Source organism: Muscardinus avellanarius, assembly GCF_963383645.1.
Source record: "Muscardinus avellanarius genome assembly, chromosome: 11".
In the NCBI taxonomy this organism is placed as follows: domain Eukaryota; kingdom Metazoa; phylum Chordata; class Mammalia; order Rodentia; family Gliridae; genus Muscardinus; species Muscardinus avellanarius.
This window is the reverse complement of record NC_137797.1, coordinates 86,013,336-86,032,592: the sequence shown is the minus strand read 5'-3', so window position 1 is coordinate 86,032,592 and position 19,257 is coordinate 86,013,336. Positions and strand designations below refer to the sequence as shown.

The 19,257-nt window shown below is 43.6% G+C and overlaps 1 pseudogene across 1 annotated transcript; it reads left to right on the top strand.

Annotated features, from left to right (window-relative positions):
- Nucleotides 1-3,868: 3,868 nt before the first annotated feature.
- Nucleotides 3,869-14,754, top strand: LOC308269559 (eukaryotic translation initiation factor 5-like; annotated as a pseudogene). Its single transcript has 3 exons — nucleotides 3,869-4,455; nucleotides 8,185-8,366; nucleotides 14,683-14,754. The product of its transcript is annotated as a eukaryotic translation initiation factor 5-like (transcript).
- The last annotated feature ends 4,503 nt before the right edge of the window (nucleotides 14,755-19,257 follow it).

The following is a 19,257-nucleotide window of genomic DNA, read 5'->3' as shown; positions in this document are numbered from 1 at the left end:
AAAAGCTTTGTATTTGTGGGTTTACTATGGCTAGCTGAAGTTATTGGTTAATCTTCCTCTCACTGCTGGGAGTGAGCCCAGGACCTTTGACATTCTAGGCAAGTACTTTACTACAAAAAAATACCCCTACGAAAACTGCAGTACTACCTATATCATTTTTACTTTTTTTTTTTTTTTTTTTAACAGTCTGAAGATTACACTCAGGGCTACTTCCAGGCCATACCTTAAGACCTATTTTTTATTCTTTATTTTGAAACGGACTAAGTTCCTGAGGATGGCTTCTTTTTTTTTTTTTCTTTTCTTTTTTAATGATACTTGGGTTGGAACCCAGGGGCATTCTACCTCCAAGCTACATCCCCAGCTCTATTTTTATTCTTTATTTTGAAATGGTCTCATTGAATTACAGAGGACCTCACTAAGTAACAAGTGTGCACCACCACACCTGACTCTGATCTTCACCTTAAAACTATACTTAAAAGCGGTGTGGTGGCTCATCCTTGTAATCCCAGTACTTGGGAGGCTGAGATAAAGGATCACAGATTCAAGCCAGGCGTGTGGCGCACTTGTAATCCCAGCATTCGGGAGGCTGAGACAGGAGGATCGCGGTTCGCGGACAGCCTCAGCTACTACTTAGGCCCTCCGCAACTTAGTGAGACCCTGTTTCAAAATAAAGAATATGCCAGGCATGGTGGCGCACGCTTGTAATCCCTGCACTTGAGGGGCTGAGACCAGAGGATCGCATGGGTTCAAAGCCAGCCTCAGCTACTTACTGAGGCTTTCAGCAACTTAGTGAGACACTGTTTCCAAATAAAATATAAAAAGGGTCTGGGAGTATAACCCAGAGGTAGAAAGCTTCTGGGTTCTACCCCAGTACCACCAAAAAATAAATAAATAAATAAATAAATAAATAAATAAATAAATAAAAATAAAGAATAAAAAATTGGACAGGGGGTGTAGCTCGGAGGTTGAATGCCTCCCTCTGGGTTCCATCCCCAGATCCGCACAAAAAAAAAAGGAAAAAAAATCACAGATTCATAGCCAGCCTCAGTCAGTGATACACAGTTTCAAAACAAAGAATAAAATAGAGCTGGGTGTGTAGCTCGGAGGTAGAACAGCCCTACTCTCTTAAAAGGGCTGGTGTAGCTTGGAGATAAAATTCCACTGGGTTCATTCCCAATTCAAAAAATAAATACTATTGATTTTTTCAGCCGGGCATGTTGGTACACATTTATAATTCCAATACTTGGGAGGCTGTGACGTAGGAGGAGGTGTACGTTTAAGACCAGCAGCCCTAGCAACTTAAACCCTCTACAACATGGTGAGACCCTGATTCAAACCAATAAAGTAGGGCTCAGGGCTCACACATAGAATGTCCCTGGGTATGGGGAGCCATTAAAGCTTTCCCCTAGATTAGTGTCTCTGACTTAGCTGACTGTCCTTCACCCAGAGTCAATAAGGTTTGGGGAGAAGATCAGATGGTGATGGCACGAGGGTACTGATTAACCTATCTGTAATATATGTGCTTTGGGTTGGTCTTTATTGCATTCTGGTGGTGGTAGCACGAGGATGTTGATTGACCTGTGACTGTATAGATACCTCTGGAAAAACAAACCCAGTGTCGGCACAATAAAGTTGAGATTGACCCAGAAGTAGGCATTGGCCAGGAGCATAGGCGCAATAAAGAATACTGACCCAGGCGTAGTCGTCGACCAGTAGGAAATATTGACCCAGGAACAGGGGTCGGCCAGTAGAGATAGTAGGCTGGCGGCTCCCCATGTTAAAATTAAAAATTCTTCATCCTTACGCCTCTCTTCAGAACCTGTACTTTTGCCGGCTGGCTCCAGCACCTGGGCTCAACTGCCAGTGCCATTAAATTATTTTTCAAATAAGAACTCTGCAGGGGCCGCCCTTCCTGCTGTCTGGCCACCCCTTGCTCTGTTATGTAGCCATTGGTACCAGTATTGGGGCAACAGCATAAAAGCAGGTATTTTACAGTCTCAATTGCGAAAAACTTTTCATGTCAGAGACCAAGAACTCTTGAAGTCGTTTATGTCATCCCTTCTCCAGATAGAAGATACCAAAAAGTTGCCATCAAAGATCTCTTCCTCTAGCCGGGCCTGGTGGCGCACGCTTGTAATCCCCGCGCTTGGGAGGCAGAGACAGGAGGATCACGCAGGTTTGAAGCCAGCCGCGCGCGCTGGCTTAGGAGACCCTGTTTCCAAATAAAAAAAAGTAAAAATAGGTCTGGGAGTGTAGCCCAGAGGTAGAAGGGCTTCCAGGAACCCCAGTACCACCAAAAAAAAAAAAAAAAAAAAACTAAAAAACCCTTCATCTTATAGATAAAGCCACTAATAAGCCAAATTCTGTCAACATCATTGATAGAACTTGTTTCAGACAAGTTCTATCACTACAGGATGCCCCGTCTGATTGCCAAGGTTGAGGGCAAAGAAAATGGAATGAAGACAGAGGCAACATGGTTGACATTGCAAAGGCTTAACTGGCCTCCAACTTATCCCACCAAATATTTTGGTGGTGAGCTGGGAGCACAGACCCAGTTTGATGTTAAGAATGACCTTTACATTATCAATGCATCTCATGAGTCGATTAAGCTGCAAGATATATTTGATGGGTTCATTAAAAAATTTGTTCTCTCCTGAGCATAAGAATCCTAAAACAGATCTGCATGTCAGTCCAAAGAAGCAAACAATAGGTAATTCTTACAAAGCCTGGACTATCAAGACAAGCTTGACACACATAAGCTTTGCACATTCATTCTCAAACACCTACCTGAAGCTGGGCGTGGTGGCGCACGCTTGTAATCCCAGCATTTGGGAGGCTGAGACAGGAGGATCACGGTTCCCAGACAGCCTCAGCTACTTAGGCCCTTTGCAACTCAGTGAGACCCTGTTTTCTTTATTTATTTGTGTGTGTGTGTGTGTGTGTGTGTGTGTGTGTGTGTGTGTGTGCGCGTGCGCGCGCACGCGCGCGCAAGCATGCGCACGCACATGATATTGGGGCTGGAACCCAGGGGCATTCTACCTTCAGGCTATACCCCCAGGCCTATTTTTTATTCTTTATTTTGTTTTGTTTTGGGTTTTTTTTTGTTTGTTTTTTGTAATCATACATCACTTTGGAATACAAGACTTGAGAGGATATACAAGCACACATCATCCAATAAACCCTCGTCCAATCCCCATCCCATTTCCTCCCCCTCCCTCAAGCCCATGCTTAATTGGTGATTATCTTTGATACATTTGTTTACATACCTCCTGAGTTTTAAAGAGGTTCCATCCTCCCCTATTCCATACCCTCTGATTGGTCACCTTAATTGCTTCTCAATAGGGCCCTTTCTACAACTCGACCTCCTCCAGTTACCCCTTTCCTCCTAGTATGCTAATTAGGGGAAGCATCTGTTTTTTATTTTCGGTGTTATTTCTCTGTGCATGCCGCATTGCAAGTTCTGATCCCACTCTTGACGGCCCCAGTAGTGGCCTGGCCACCCGGAGGACTCTGATCCCGACCTTGCTGGCTCCAGCACCAACTCTATTCTTTATTTTGAAAAAGGGTTTCACTAAATTGCAAAGGGCCTCACTAAGTACTTGCAGAGGCTGTCCTTGAATCACAGTCCTCCTGTCTCAGCATCCCAAATGCTGGGATTACAAGCATGAACCACCACGCCTGGATCGAGACGATTACAAGCATGAACCACCACGCCTGGATCGAGACCCTATTTTAAAATAAAGAATAAAAAATAGGCCTGGGGGTGTGGCTCGGAGGTAGAATGCCCCTGTGTTCTATCCCAAGTAACACACACACACACACACACACACACACACACACACACAACTACTTAAGAATAGTGATTAGTGGTCCAGGAAAGAAAGAAAAGGAAAAGAAAAAATAGAAAGGACCAAGACAAGGAAAATGGCTTTGTATCCAGTGCTGAGAGACCACGAAATGAGGTCAGTCTTCCATGCACAATGGAAGAAGAGGACGATGGCTGAGGGGAGGGTACCATGGAGGAAGCTCAGAGGTGCAGAATGGATGAAATTAGTGACCATCCCAAATTTCTGACACTCAATGATCATTTGGAAAGAACTGTAGAAGAGTATTTCAATATCCTATTTGATTTGGTTAAGAAAAATAGAGAGTGTTATTGACTTATCTGACAAATTGTAGCAGAAGTAGACTGGATGTCAAAGCCAGAACCTCTAGTTCTGACTGAGGTCTATTTAATGAGAAGATTAGGGAACAAATTAAGAAATACAGGCGCCATTTCTTAAGAGTTTGTCCCAATAACAAACAAGCAGAGGTACCTTGTGTGGTAGCAATGCGTCAAACTCAGCTCACTTCCAGGACTCCACATATCTTGAAGGAGAAAAATGACAGACCTTTTAGAAGAGGAGGTCATCTTCACCTGGTCGGAAAAGGTGTCCAAAAGATATGTCTCAAGCCGTGCATGGTGGCACATGCTTTGCAACTCAGCTGAGACCCTGTTTCAAAATAAAGAATTAAAAAAAGGAGTGGATGCAACCTAGCTGAACAGTGTAAGGCTGCAAATTTTTCTCCATTATCACAGAGGTGCAACATGTATGTGCAAAAGCTAAAAAAGGCTTAACATCATGCTACACTTTACACTAAAAAATTGATTACTGTGATTGGTCTGTAATTAAGCCTGATGAGACATCTAGGAAGTCCATACATACACACCAGTGAGCAGATGGAGTTCGCTTACTTATAGCATGTTTCTTTCAGTGTAAGGCCCTAAAACAAGAGCCAAGCCAAAATTGGAAAGTAACATCCTGCTTACCCTAAATGTGGCAAGCATAGACTACAAGCATAGACTGACATCCTGCCTACCCTATGGTAAGTGGAGTGAGCGTAGAACATCCTGCTTACTCTTTGGTTAGCATCCTGGAACACCAAGTCCCCCTCCAGGCAAAGTTGCAGTCTTGTCAGACAATAACAATGCGCCTCCCCCCTACCCTCAGCCACCTGTGTGTAGCTTTAGCCTTTAAAAACCCCTTGTAAGCCAGGCATGGTGGCACACGCTTGTAATCCCAGGATTCGGGAGGCTGAGACTGGAGGATCCCGGTTCACGGACAGCCTCAGCTACTTAGTGAGGCCCTCTGCAACTCAGTGAGACCCAGTTTCAAAATAAAGAATAAAAAATTGGGCAGGGGGTGTAGCTTGGAGGTTGAATGCCTCTGGGTTCCATCCCCAGACCCACAAAAAAAATAAATAAATAAAAACCCCTTGTAAGTTCAGCTCTGGGTCACAGTTCTGGACGGAGTACCTGATTGCGTGCCTAGTCTGGCTAGTCTGGTTTTTTCCGTGGTTAAATAAACTGATCTTCCAAGTTAAGTTGGTGTTCTCTTTCTCCATTCCTGCGACATCGGCCTGGGCACAACATCAGAAAAACTAGTGATGGACATATTTGGATCACATTTATAGAGTTATAAAAATTAAAAATTTGGTTTTGGTCATTCCATCACTTGACCAGAGTCCTTGGAGCTTAGTAGAAATTGTTAGGTGCTGATACTCTATCCAGGGGTCTTTAGCAGATTGTAAAGGCACACTTACTTATAATGAGTCAACCACTATGGATCTAGTACCTTTAAAGTTGTATCTATAGTCCCTCAAATTGGCATTTGATAATTCTTGTGCTGAGATACACTGATAAATTTTTCTGAGAAGTAATATTGACCTGAGTGTCCTTTAAGTAATTTTAAGTACTAGTTTTGAAAACTTGAAATTAGAGCCAGGTGTGGTGGCACACACTTGTAATCCCAGGGATTGGGAGGCTGAGATGGGAGGATCATGCAGGTTCGAAGCCAGCCTCAGCTACTTAGTGAGGCTCTCAGCAACTTAGTGTGTCCCTGTTTCCAAATAAAATATAAAATATAAAATAGGTATGGGAGTGTAGCCCGGAGGTAGAAGGCCCCTGGATTTCATCCCCAGCAACACAAAAAGACAAAAAAGAAAACTTGAAATTGTGGTTTATCAGTTTATAAACATTCATCCCAAATTACAGTCTTTAAAATCGTGTGCATTGCACTTTGGATGAGCTAGGGAAATTATTTTATGTGTATTTAGTGGGTGTGATTAATTACTAAGTACTGATTTTAGTAGGGGAAAAAATTAACACTGCAAACTACAAACTGAACTGGCTACCTGTTTTAACAAAAGATTTGTGTGTGTGGTCACATATGCTGAGCACTCTGCCACTATACACCCCAGCCCCAGACCAATGAATTTTTAGTTTATTTCACAGCACTTAGGATTTAACCCAGGGGGATTCTATCTTAGACCTAGATCCCCATCTCCATTTTATTTTTTTCATTTTGAAATAGAGTCTCACTAAGTTGTGGAGGGCCTTGCTAAGTTTCTGAGGCTGGCCTTGAACTTGTGACCTTCCTGTCTCAGCTTCCTCAGTACTGGAATTACAAGCGTGTGCCACCACACCGGGCTTTAATTTGTAAAATTTGAAACAGGCTTTCAGCCAGGTGTGGTAGCACATGTTTATAATCCCAATACTTAGGAGGCTGAGAGACGGGAGGATAGCAGGTTCTCAGCCAGCCTCAGCTACTTAGTGAGGCCCTCCCTCTGCAATTTAATGAGACCCTGTTTAAAAAAAAAAAAATAAGAAATAGGAGAGCTACTGGATGACAAAGCAGCAAAGAGTGTCATGGCTTTGAGACCTCATCCTTCAGTCATTTTGCTGGAAGTAGAGTGCTTCAAGGAACAAGGAAATGTGTACTATGCCAAGAAGTATTATAATGAAGCCTAGAACACAAAAAGCCATATAACACAAAAGCCATAGATACGTGTCCTGGGGGAAGCCATTTAAGGCCTTCTATTCACTTTGATTTGCTCTTAACCAGAGGGCACTCTTGACTGCCCTTGGCCCATAGTCAACGAGGGTATGGAGTCATGCAGGTCAAGTAATTAAGATTCTCTCGGAATGATTGATGCTAATTGTTCTGTCTGCTAGATAAGATTAGGTTTATGTTGTACCTGGGTATTGTTTGACTTGCCCATGATATATGTACCTTGTATTTGTCTTTCTTGCATTCCTGTGCAATCCGAAGCTAGAAACTGTATAAACTACTATGAGAGCAAACCAGGGGTGACTGGTGGCCCTCCCATGCTTGAATTCTTTAATCCTCACTCTTTTCTTTGGAACCCGTACTTTTGCCAGCTGGACCCGACAGTGTCCCCAAAATGCTGGCTATTTTAGTAATTGAGCACCCACACTGATGATGCTTGGAAGGTTCTGGGAGGATCATGGAGATGCCCAGCAGTCAGTGAGGTTGGATGATAGTGTTGTCTGGAGATGTCTATGAGAGGGGACAGGCCACCTCTCACTAGGGAAGGCCATGGCGGTATGTTGCAGATTCCAGAGAGCCTTAGAACTGAATCACAAAAACACTCAGACACAACAGGAGTTCAAGAATGCTAATGAATGCAGTTATGGAATATGAGAAAATAGCAGAATCAGATTTTGAGAGGTGAGATTTTCAGAAGGCCGTTTTCTGCATAGACCATGTCCTAGAATTTGCCCTGCCTTCTACCTCTTCCAAATTCTTAAAACAGAATGTTTAGCAATGCAGCTGGGTGTGGTGGCGCACGCTTGTAATCCCTGCGCTTTGGAGGCTGAGACAGGAGGATCGCACAGGTTCGAAGCCAGCCTCAGCTACTTAGTGAGGCTCTCGGAAACTTAGTGAGACCCTGTTTCCAAAATAAAATATAAATGGGTCTGGGAGTATAGCCCGGAGTTAGAAAGCCTCTGGGTTCCACCCCCAGTACCACCACCAAAAAAAAAAAAGGATGTTTAGCAATGCTGGGTCAATAACCACAGGCACAGCCTGTAGCCAGTACATTTTAGGAATGGATTCCACCAATGCAGATGCTCTGTGTGTACGGGGTCTTTGCCTTTATCACTAAGACAGTATTGAGAAGGCTATTCAGTTGTTTGGACAGGCTCTCAGGATGGCTCCTGACCACGAGAAGGCTCACATTGCTTGTAGAAATACCAAAGCACTGAAGGCAAAGGAAGAAGATGGGAATAAAGCATTTAAGGGAGAAATTACAAGCTAGCATTTGAACTGTACACAGAAGCCTTGGGGACAGACTCCAACAATATAAAAGCAAACGCTAAACTCTACTGTGATCAATATACAGTTAATTCCAAGCTTAGGAAACTAGATGATGCAATAGAAGACGGCACACCTCCTGTGAAGCTCAAAGATACTTACAAAGCCCGCTCGAGGAGAGCTCAGTGTTACACGGACGCACAACAGCATGAAGAAGCAGAGCTGTGCAAAAGGAGATCAGATGGAGAAACACAGACTGCTCTTAAAAACGTACAGCTGAGCGCCAGGCGTGGTGGCGCACGCTTGTAATCCCCGAGCTTGGGAGGCGGAGACAGGAGGATCGCGCAGGTTCGAAGCCAGCCTCGCTGGCATAAGAGACCCTGTTTCCAAATAAAAATATAAAATAGATCTGGGAGTGTAGCCCGGAGGTAGAAGGGTTTCCAGGAACCCCAGTACCATTAAAAAAAAAAATGTACAGCTAAAGCCGAGCATGGTAGCGCATGCTTGTAATCCCAGCATTCAGGAGGCTGAGACAGGAGGATCGCGGTTCTCAGCTACTTAGTGAGGCCCTTTGCAACCTGTTTCAAATAAAGAATAATAATAATAATAATAATAATAATAATAATAATAATAATAAAAGGCTGGGCGTGTAGCTCAGATGTAGAATGCCTCTGGGTTCTATCTCCATTACCACAAAAATAATTAAATAAATAAATGAGAGGAGGAAGGAAGGAAGGGAAAGAAAGAGAGAGAGAGAAAGAGAGAGAGAGAGAAGGAAAGAGAGAAGGAAGGAAGGAAAGATCCGGGCATGGTGGTGCACGCTTGTAATCCCAGCATTTGAGAGGCTGAGACAGGAGGATCACAGTTCGCAGACAGCCTCAGCTACTCAGTGAGGCTCTTTGCAACTCAGTGAGAAGACTCTGTTTCAAAATAAAGAATGAAAAATTGGGCTGGGGGTGTAGCTCGGAGATAGAATGCCCCTGGGTTCCATCCCCAGTACTGGGCGGGGGGGGGGGGGGCGGGCACTAAGTTGAAACCTGTGATTCTCTTGCCTCTTCCCAAATACTGAGGTTACAGGTGTGTTCCACCACACCTGGCTCTTTTTTTTTTTTAAAGCTTCCACATAAGAGAGAACGAGCAATACATGTCTTTCTTAATTTTCACTTACCATTTCAGTTCCATCCATTTTGCTGCAAATGGCAGGATTTCATCCTTCCGATTGAGTGAAAATCTCTTATGTATATGTGACCACATTTCCTTTATCTAGTGTGTTTGCTGTTTCAAATAGTGCCACCATGAAAAGGACATGCTGGTCTCCTCTCTGGATGTATACTCTGGAGTGAGAAGCTGCATCATCTAGTAGAACTATTTTTTAGTTTTCTGTGGAACTTCCATACTATTCTCCATAATGGCTGTGTTAATTGACACTTCTGTCAACAGTACAGAAGTGTTCCTTTCTCCACATCCACACCAGCAGTGTGTGTGTGTGTGTGTGTGTGTGTGCACGCACCACTGCAGATTAAACACAGGACCTAGCACATGTTAGGCATGCACTCACTTTGCTACTGAGATATCTGCTCAAACCTTTTATTAAATTTGTACTTTTAGACATGATTTCACTAAGTTACCCAGGATGGCCTTACTTGTGAGCCTTCTTCAGCTTCTGATATAGCTAGGATTAAGGGGTGTACTACCATCCTCTGCTTATTTTTTGTTTTTAAATTAATAGCCAGGGCTGGGTGTGGTGGCACACGCTTGTAATCCCAGTGCTTGGGAGGCTGAGACAGGAGGATTGCACAGGTTCAAAACCATTCTTAGCAACTTAGTGAGACCCTGTTTCCAAATAAAAATATAAAATAGGTCTGGGAGTATGGCTGGGTGGTAGAAAGGCCCTGGGTTTTTATTTATTTATAATAATAATAATAATAATAATAATAATAATTAATAATAAATAAATAAGGTCTTACAAGGTTGTTGAGAGTCTCACTACGTTGCTGAGACTGTCCTCCAATCTTTGATCCTCCTGTCTCAACCTCTTAAGTACAAAGATTACAGACCTGTGCCACCACGCCCTGCAGAGCATGACCTTTTTATGGTTAGAGAAATTGGAAGCCTGGCCCTCTGACCTGGATAAGAATAAAATGTGAAATATGGTAGCTGGTGACAGGAGGCACCCTTTATTAACTTGTCTATATTATATCTTTTTTTTTTTTGGTGGTACTGGGGATGGAATCCAGGGGCCTTCTAAATCCAGGCTACACTCCCAGATCTATTTTATATTTTTTATTTGGAAACAGGGTCTCTTAAGCCGGTGGAGGCTGGTTTCAAACCTGCGCTATTCTCCTGTCTCATCCTCCCAAGTGCGGGGATTACAAGCATGCGCCACCACGCCCAGCTTGTCTATATTATATCTTGAAACACATACAATGACCTGGGCACAGTGGCACATACCTATAATTCTAGTACTTGGGAGGCTGGGACAGGAGGCTTGGTTTGAGGCCAGCCTCAGCAACTCAGTGAGACCTTGTTTTAGATAAAAAATAAAAAGGGCTGTTTGAAACCTTCTTAGTTATCAGCTAAGCAGGGACCCTGTTAACTACCTTATTTCCCAAAATTTACTCAGAATCGTCCATGACTACCTTGATGTTTTCCCCTGACTCATCCCATGACACTGCTTTTCTGTCTCCTGTTCTTTCTCTCTTTCTGACGGAGGACGTGGACGAAGGCTGAGGAATGAAAGATTCCGAGAGGCCAGACTCCCCCAGGACTCCAGGCAGAACTCCAGTCCTGCTGGTACTCACCTCAAGGCCCCCAGGGATAGAGGGGGCTTATCCTAATTCTCTACTGAGCTGCTCTGCCCCCCCCCCGCACTTGTTGATTCATTAGTTTCCTTTGATGATTGTATCTTAGTGACTTTGACGTCCTCCCTAATCTCTAGTGTTCCTCATGGCGTTGTGATGTGGTTTTTTTCCCATGAAAATGTAATATTTAACTTAGTTGTAAAAAGGTATAAGAATCCTAGTTTTAGAGAATAAATTTGTCAGTTGCTCATCAGGCAGCTGTCCGGTGATTCCATTTTCAGGGCTCTCCCTCCCAAGTCCCGGAGAAGAATCTCCACACTTTCTTTTTTCTCTCTCTCTCTCTCCCTCCCTCTCTCTCTCTCTCTCTCTCTTTTGGTACTGGGGATAGAACCCAGGGGCATTCTACCTCTGAGCTATACCTTCAACCCCTATTTTTTATTTTTTATGCTTTATTTTGAAACAGGGTCTCACTGAGTTGCAGAGGGCCTCACTAAGTAGTAGCTGAGGCTGACTGAGAACCATGATCCTCCTGTCCCAGCCTCCCAAATTCTGGGATTACAAGTGTGTGCCACCACGTCCAGCTTGCTGTCTCCTGTGATTAATCATTTTTACAGTGTTTTGGTTAAAACTTTCAATAAAAGAAAAAGCCTAGTGGTAGAAGAAAGAATATCTCTGTCTTCTCCCCAGCCACCCTATACTTCTAAAAAAAATTCTGACTCTGTTTTATTCATGTAAGAGATTTCTAAGCTCATTTATCCATCAACAGCAGCATCCATCTACAACAAAAGAAAAGAAAATATATATAATGATGCTTTTTTTTTTTTGCGGGTCTTGGGATGGAACCCAGGGGCATTTGAACTCCGAGCTACACCCCCTGCCCAATTTTTTATTCTTTATTTTGAAACAGGGTCTCACTGAGTTGCGGAGGGCCTCACTAAGTAGCTGAGGGTGTCCACAAACCGCGATCCTCCTGTCTCAGCCTCCCAAATGCTGGGATTACAAGTGTGCACCACCATGCCCGGCTATAATGATGCATTTGGCTAAACCAGATACCTATCTGTTTGTAGCAAAGAAGGTAAAATAAAAAGCAGCCCTTAGTAAACTCATTCTTAATGCGCGGCTGATGTTTGGAATCCTAGCTACTTGGGAGTAATTTAGGTGAGTACTTGTATTAAAACAAGAAGTTAAAAAAGGCCAGGAATGAGCCAAGCATGGTGGCACACACTTGTAATCCCAGCATTCAGGAGGCTGAGACAGGAGGATCATGGTTCTTGGACAACTCCAGCTACTTACTGAGGCCCTTTGCAACTCAGTGAATCCATGTTTCAAAAATAATAATAATAAATAGGGCTGGGGGTATATCTTGGAGGTAGAATGCCCCTGGGTTGCATCCCCAGTGCTTGGGGGTGGGGGGGCAGAAATGGTGTACTTGAATTCTAGTATTTGAAAGACAGATAGGAGGATCGCAGGTCAGGTCTGAGGATGGCCTCATCAAATAGCAAGACTCTCACCAACATAACAAGACTCTGTTTCAAAAAAATAAAATAGGTATGGGGGTGTAGCTCGGAGGGTAGTATAACTCTGGCTTCAATCCTTAAATCAAAAAAAAAAAAGAATAAAATAGGACTGAAGGTGTAGCCTAGTGCCACCAAAAAAAAAAAAAAAAAAAAAAAAAATTGAAAAAAGATCTGGATGTAACTTATTGGTGAAGCTGTTCCAGTCACAAGTGACCAGGACTGAAAAAAAGACCCTGTGATTGCTCATCTGAGTTGCTGATGCAAACACATCCTGCTATGATAGACCAGCTAGTTCCTGCAACCAGTTCTCACAAGATAAGGAAATTGGGCTTAGATATGAGGTGCGAGGTGCGAAGGGCAGGAACGTCTCCCTCACTCTCCTCTATGGTGCTTTTCTGTCACTTTACAAATCAGTTTACTATCTTTCTAGCTGTGCATTCATGTTTTTCTGGCTCTTCCTTTTCTTTCTTTCTTTCTTTTTTCTTTCTTTCTCTTTGCTGATCTGGGGATGGGACCCAGGGACATTCGACCTCCGAGCTATACCCCTTGTCCTATTTTTTTATTCTTTATTTTGAAACAGGGCCTCACTAAGTAGCTGAGGCTGGCCACAAATCACCATCCTTCAGTCTCAGCCTCCCAAATGCTAGGATTACAAGTGTGCCCCACCACGCCCAGCTCTGGCCCTTTATTTCTATACTGGGCTGAGAAAATGACCCCTGGAAAAACGAAAACCCTCACAGAGCACCTCTGGGGTTCAATTTTCACTACCACAATATATGTTACTTTACATTATTCTCCCCCCTTTTTGTGGTATTGAGGATTGAACCCAGGGCCTGTCTACCTCCAAGCAAGCTCCCCAGCCCTATTTTTTTTTTTATCCTTTATTTTGAAGCAGAGTATCACTCAGTTGCAGAAAGCCTCACTAAGTAGCTGAGGCTGGCCTCAAACCCATGACCCTCCTTCCTCAGACTCCCAACTGGGATGCATGTTGGCTTTTTCCCTTTTTTAATTTTTATTTTTATTTTCTTGTGGTACTGGGGATTAAACCCAGGGGCATTCTACCTCTGAGCTACACCTTTAGCCCTATTTTTTTATTCTTTATTTAGAAACAGATCTCACTAAGTTGCTGAGGGCCTTGCTTAGTAGCTGAGGCTGGCCATGAACTTGTGATCCTCCTGTCTCAGCTTCCCAAGTACTGAGATTACCAGCCTGTACCGCCACACCCACCCAGCTTTTTCCCTTTTTTTTTTTCCTTTTTTTGCGGTACTGGAGATAGAACCCAGAGGCATTCTACCTCCAAGCCACACCCCTAGCCCTATTTTTTATTCTTTATTTTGTTGTTTGGTTGTTTGTTTGCTTTTTAGTGGTACTGGGGGTGGAACCCAGGGGCTTTCTATCTCTGGGCTATACTCCCAGACCTATTTTATATTTTATTTGGAAACAGGGTCTCACTAAGTTGCTGGGAGCTTCGCTAAGTAGCTGAGGCTGGCTTCGAACCTGTGCGATGCTCCTGTCTCAGCCTCCCAAGTTTGGAGATTACAAGCGTGCGCCACCACATCCGGCTTTTATTCTTTATTTTGATACAGGGTCTCACTGAGTTGCAGAGGGCCTAAGTAGTTGAGGCTGGCCATGAACCTGTGTCCTCCTGTCTCAGCCTCCCAAATGCTGGATTACAAGTGTGGGCCACCATGCCCAGCTCTATTGTAGGGAGGCGAGGAATAGAGTTTCCCCCCTTCAGCATGAGGTTTTAGCTAAGAAAGCTCTTTCTCCTATTAGGATATAGAAATTAAGACATAGAATTAAGACATAGATTTAGGACATAGAACTAAGAATATAGAATATGATGGTAGCATATAAAGTTACATTTAAGATAGAATAAGGCTGAGAGTGATGTTAGAAATATAAGGTAATTACATATAGAAAGCAATAATTGGTAGGATTTTAGTTGAATGACAAGTTCCTGTTTTTATTAATAATTTGCTTGCTCTAAGCAATAAGTGGTAGGATTTTAGTTGATTGACAAGTTCTTGTTTTTATTAATAATTTGCTTGTTCTTGGCTTCTGTAAATTGCTTACGCATAGGATTAGAGAATGTCCGGACATAGTTCCTTTTCTTAAAAATGTTAAGAGGAACCTTTCATGTTTGAAATGCTTGAAAAGTGTCTGATGTTTAAAGTGCTTTTGGAATATATATGAATGCTACAGAAAGTTTAAATAGTTTTATAAGTTCCTTTGCTCTGAGAGGCTTGTAACTTCCTCATTTATTAGGAAACATCTGCTAGTCAGGCAGCCCCTGAAGCACAGGTGCAGACCCCGCCTCAGACTCTTGGCGGGCAATAACGTAAAAAGGCAGCTCTTTGAAATTATTTGCTGTGATTTAGGTGTGTGTGTGCTTGATTTTAAAATTATTGGCTGTACTTGTTTACCAATTTATTTGATTGGATGTATCCTGTTCTTGGCGGGCTCTGACGTATATAACCACTCCCTCCTCGGGCTATATTCAGAGCCCTCAGTGAGCTCGGGGTCGAGCCTCGACCACACCCCCTCACCTGCTTAAGGGACTGCGGCTTGGCCAGGGCAACTGTCTGGCAGCCTACAACTCCCTGAAGGGTGCTGGGCAGTTAGTGTCTTGGTCTTGACCCCTGCCTCGCCGGGACAGAGCTGCAGCACAATAAACCCTTCTTGATTTTACATCTCTTGTGAGTCCTTCGTTATTTGGGTTGGTGGGCGAGTCTCGAACGCTTCACTATTTATTTTTTTAAACTGAGGATTGAACCCAGAAGTATTCTACTTCTGAGTTATATTGTAGCCCTTTTTATTTTTATTTTGAGAATGGATCTCAGTATTTACAAAGGGGGCCACTAAGTTGCTGAGGGCCTACCTAAATTGCTGAGGCTGGTCTTGAACCTGTGATCCTCCTATCTCAGTGTCCCAAGTACTGGGATTGCAGGTGTGCACCACAGGTTATGGTTTGGATTTACAATGTCCCTAGCCCTCAGGGAAACGAGGCAGCCATGTTGGAGGTCGGGCTTGGTTGTTGTGGAGGAGTGCCTGGGGTGTGGCCTTGGGGATCATATATGGTCTGTGCTCTGTTTGATTCCTCCACGCCACGGGAGCAGCGCCTTGCTCACTTCCTCTCTGCCTCCCACTACCATGTCTTGAATTTCGTGGATCAACCTGGCCTCGTGTGAAACAAACCCTAAAATGTCCAGAACTGAGAAAAGAAGTCTCGCTCCTCTAAGTTGTTTGTAATCAGGCTTCTTGGATCACAGCAGTGAGAATCCTGTCTGAATACCTGGTTAGAATTACTCTCTCTCTCTCTTTTTTTTTTTTTTTTTTTTTTTTTTTGGTGGTACTAGGGGTGGAACCCAGGGGCTTTTCTACCACCGGGCTACACTCCACTCCCAGACCTATTTTATACTTTACTTAGAAGCAGGGTCTCACTAAATTGCCGAGAGCCTCACTAAGGCTTTGAACCTGCGTGATCCTCCTGTCTCAGCCTCTGAAGCACGGGGATTACAAGCGTGCGCCACCACGCCTGGCTCATTCTTTCTTTCTTTCTTTCTTTCTTTCTTTTTTTCTTTAATAGCATTTGTTGCCAACCATGGTTATGCATGCTTGTAATCCCAGTACTTGAGAGGCTGAGACAGGAGGATCACAGGTGTGTGGCCAGCCTTAGCAACTTAGTGAGATCCTTTTTCAAAATAGAGAATAAAATAGGGCTGGGGGTATATCTCAGAGGTAGAATGCCCCTGAGTTCCATCCCGAGTATTGCAAAATAAATAAATATATCATTTGTCAAGTGTTTATTGCTTAATCCTTGACATATAGTATCTCATTTAATAAAAATACACCCGTCGTGTGCAGGTATCAATATCTGTCCTGTTTAAAAGAGAACTACAAAGCTGGGTGTGGTGGTGCACACTTGTAATTCCAGCATTTGGGAGGCTGAGATGGGAGGATCATGGTTCGGGGACAGCCTCAGCTACTTAGTGAGGCCCTTTGCAACTCAGTGAGACCCTGTTTCAAAATAAATAATAAAAAATAGGGCTGGGGGGGTGCAGCTCGGAGGTCAGATGCACCTGGATTTCATCCTAGTACTGCAAAAAAGAGAGAGAGAGAGAGAGAGAGAGAGAGAGAGAGAGAGAGAGAACTATCAGAGGTGTGCTGTGGTGCCCACCTGTAATGCCAGTGTTTAAGAGGCTGACACAGGGGTATCGCAGTTTCCAGGTCAATCTCAACAACATACTGAGACTCTCAGTGACCTGGCTGTACCAGTATTGGGAAATGGCTTTAAAATGTATAAATGTTCCAGTATTGGGAAATGGTTTTCAAGGGTCCAAGAATCGCCCACCAACCCAAATAACGAAGGACTCACAAGAGATGTAAAATGCAAGCGAGGTTTATTGTGCTGCAGCTCTGTCCAGGCTAGCCAGGGGTCGAGACCCAGACACTATGGTCGAGTTTCGACCCAGGGCTCACTCCACAGTCTGGATTTATAGCCCCAGGAGGGAGTGGTTACAACGTCAGAGCTCGCCAAAAGTCTGAGCCCGCCAACCTTAGAATACAACCAATCAGATACAATGATAAACAAGTACAACTAATAATTTTAAAACATGCATCCACACACGTCAGATGGTATGTGTTCGTTCCCTAGGGCTGCCTTTCCCACCCACCTAGGCTGGGCCAGGATTATCTTTGCACTGAAGAATCTGCCTGGAGAGCAGATTAGCCTGGCCTTGTTTGCTGATCTAGCTCAGAGATATGAGGCTGGGGTCCCATTTACAAAGACCTTGGCCGGCAAGCTGGAGATTAGAGGCTTTGACCTGGTGGGTCCCCTGCCCACGTCCTTGAATCCTGCAACCTGGGCAGCTGGGCTTATGGATCTTCATTCTGTTTCTAATCCTACCTTGCTTCTCTATCTTAACTCTATATTCTAATATCTTATTTCTAATCCTAATATGGGAGACTTCTCTAGTTAACTTCTCATGCTGGGGTCGGGGAAAGCGCTTCTTCCAGCCTGCTTTCCAGCACCACTACAGTTTCAAAATGTGAAAATAATGTCGGTATTAGAAAGCCAGGAGTTTCAGGGAAAAGGCTAGAGTTCCAGGCGCCCAGGGTGATTAGCAAGACAATACAGGAAGCCCAGAAGCCTAGGGTCTTTTACATTTCTGAGAGAAGCAAACTTCCCCAAGGATGTGGGGGAATGCCAAGAGCCTCCAAGAGATCCCAGACTCCAATAATCAACTAACACATTTTGGAGTGTTACAAAAGGTGTGGGGTCTGTGCCAGAGACGGGACAGGTCTACAGAAAGGAATCCCGCATCAAAAGACCTGCCCCAGAGAAAGGGTGGATCTTGTCCTTCAGAAGACTGTTTATAAAGATATGCTGTGGCTGGGCATGGTGGGGCACACTTGTAATCCCAGTATTCCAGAGGCTGAGACTGGAGGATCACGGTTCGTGGAGAGCCTCAGCTACTTAGTGAGGCCCTCTGTAACTCAGTGAGACCCGGTTTCAAAATAAAAAGAATAAAAAATAGGGCAGGGGGTGTAACTTGGAGGTCGAATGCCCCTGGGTTCTATCCCCAGACCCGCAAAAAATAAATAAAAAATAAATAGCCGGGCGTGGTGGCTCATGCTTGTAATCCCCGCGCTTGGGAGGCAGAGACAGGAGGATCGCGCAGGTTCGAAGCCAGCCACGCTGGCTTAAGAGACCCTGTTTCCAAATAAAAAGTATAAAATAGGTCTGAGATTATAGCCCGGAGGTAGAAGGGCTTCCAGGAACCCCAGTACCACCAAACAAACAAACAAACAAACAAACAAATAAATAAATAAATAAATAAATAAATATGCTGTATCCAGAAACCTTGGGTAACTTTTTTTTCAAGTCATCCCCCTATACTATCTCTGGCATATGGGCTTTATTAAATCTATCCTACCTTTCCATGTTTGTAATAATAAATATTGCTTAAGCTTACAGCAAAAGAGTTCATCCCAACGGGGCCCCCGGAGCAGTTCCAGCACCATAACAGTTCAGCCACCATTACATTAGCAAGACCTATTTCCAAATGAAAATTAAATTTAAAAAGGGCAGTACTTGGGAGGCTGAGACTGGAAGACCGCAGGTTTGTGGCCAGCCTCAACTAGTTAATGAGGCCTCCCTCAAATTAGGCCCTGTTTCAAAATAAAGAATAAAAATAGGGCTGGGGGTGTAGCTTGGAGGCAGAATGTCCATAGGTTCAATCCCCCAGTATCCCCCACACACACTAAAAAAAAGAGAACCATCTGTTTTCTTCAACATTTTATCATGTGTATACTCAATTTCTGACTTCTTTTCTTTTTGGGTGTGTTGTGGTACTAGGAATCAAAGTCAGGTTTGCTCTTATCCACTGAGCTACATCCTTAGCCCTTTCATATATATATATATATATATATATATATATGTTTATGTATATGTATATGTATATATACACAAACATATATGTAGTATACTGTAGGAATGCAAGAAGAAAAGTCTTCCCCAGCCTGAGGTTTTAGTTAAGGAAGCCCTTTCCAATATTAGAGTTAAGGGAATATTATATAAAAATAGAACATAATGTAGGATGTCAGCATATAAGGTTAGGATAAGAATGTAGCAGTTTGTGTAAGCAATGAATTGAGTAAACGGGCAAACTTCTTACTGTGGCAGACTGGAAAAATACTAAGCACACCTCCTTGAGGCAACAGATCCTGATCATAATGAACAAAATAATGATCAAATCATAACCCCCCCCCCCGCTCCACCCATAGATACAGATAGTAGTGAAGGAGAAGACACCAAAAACCCTGCCCAAGACCCTATTC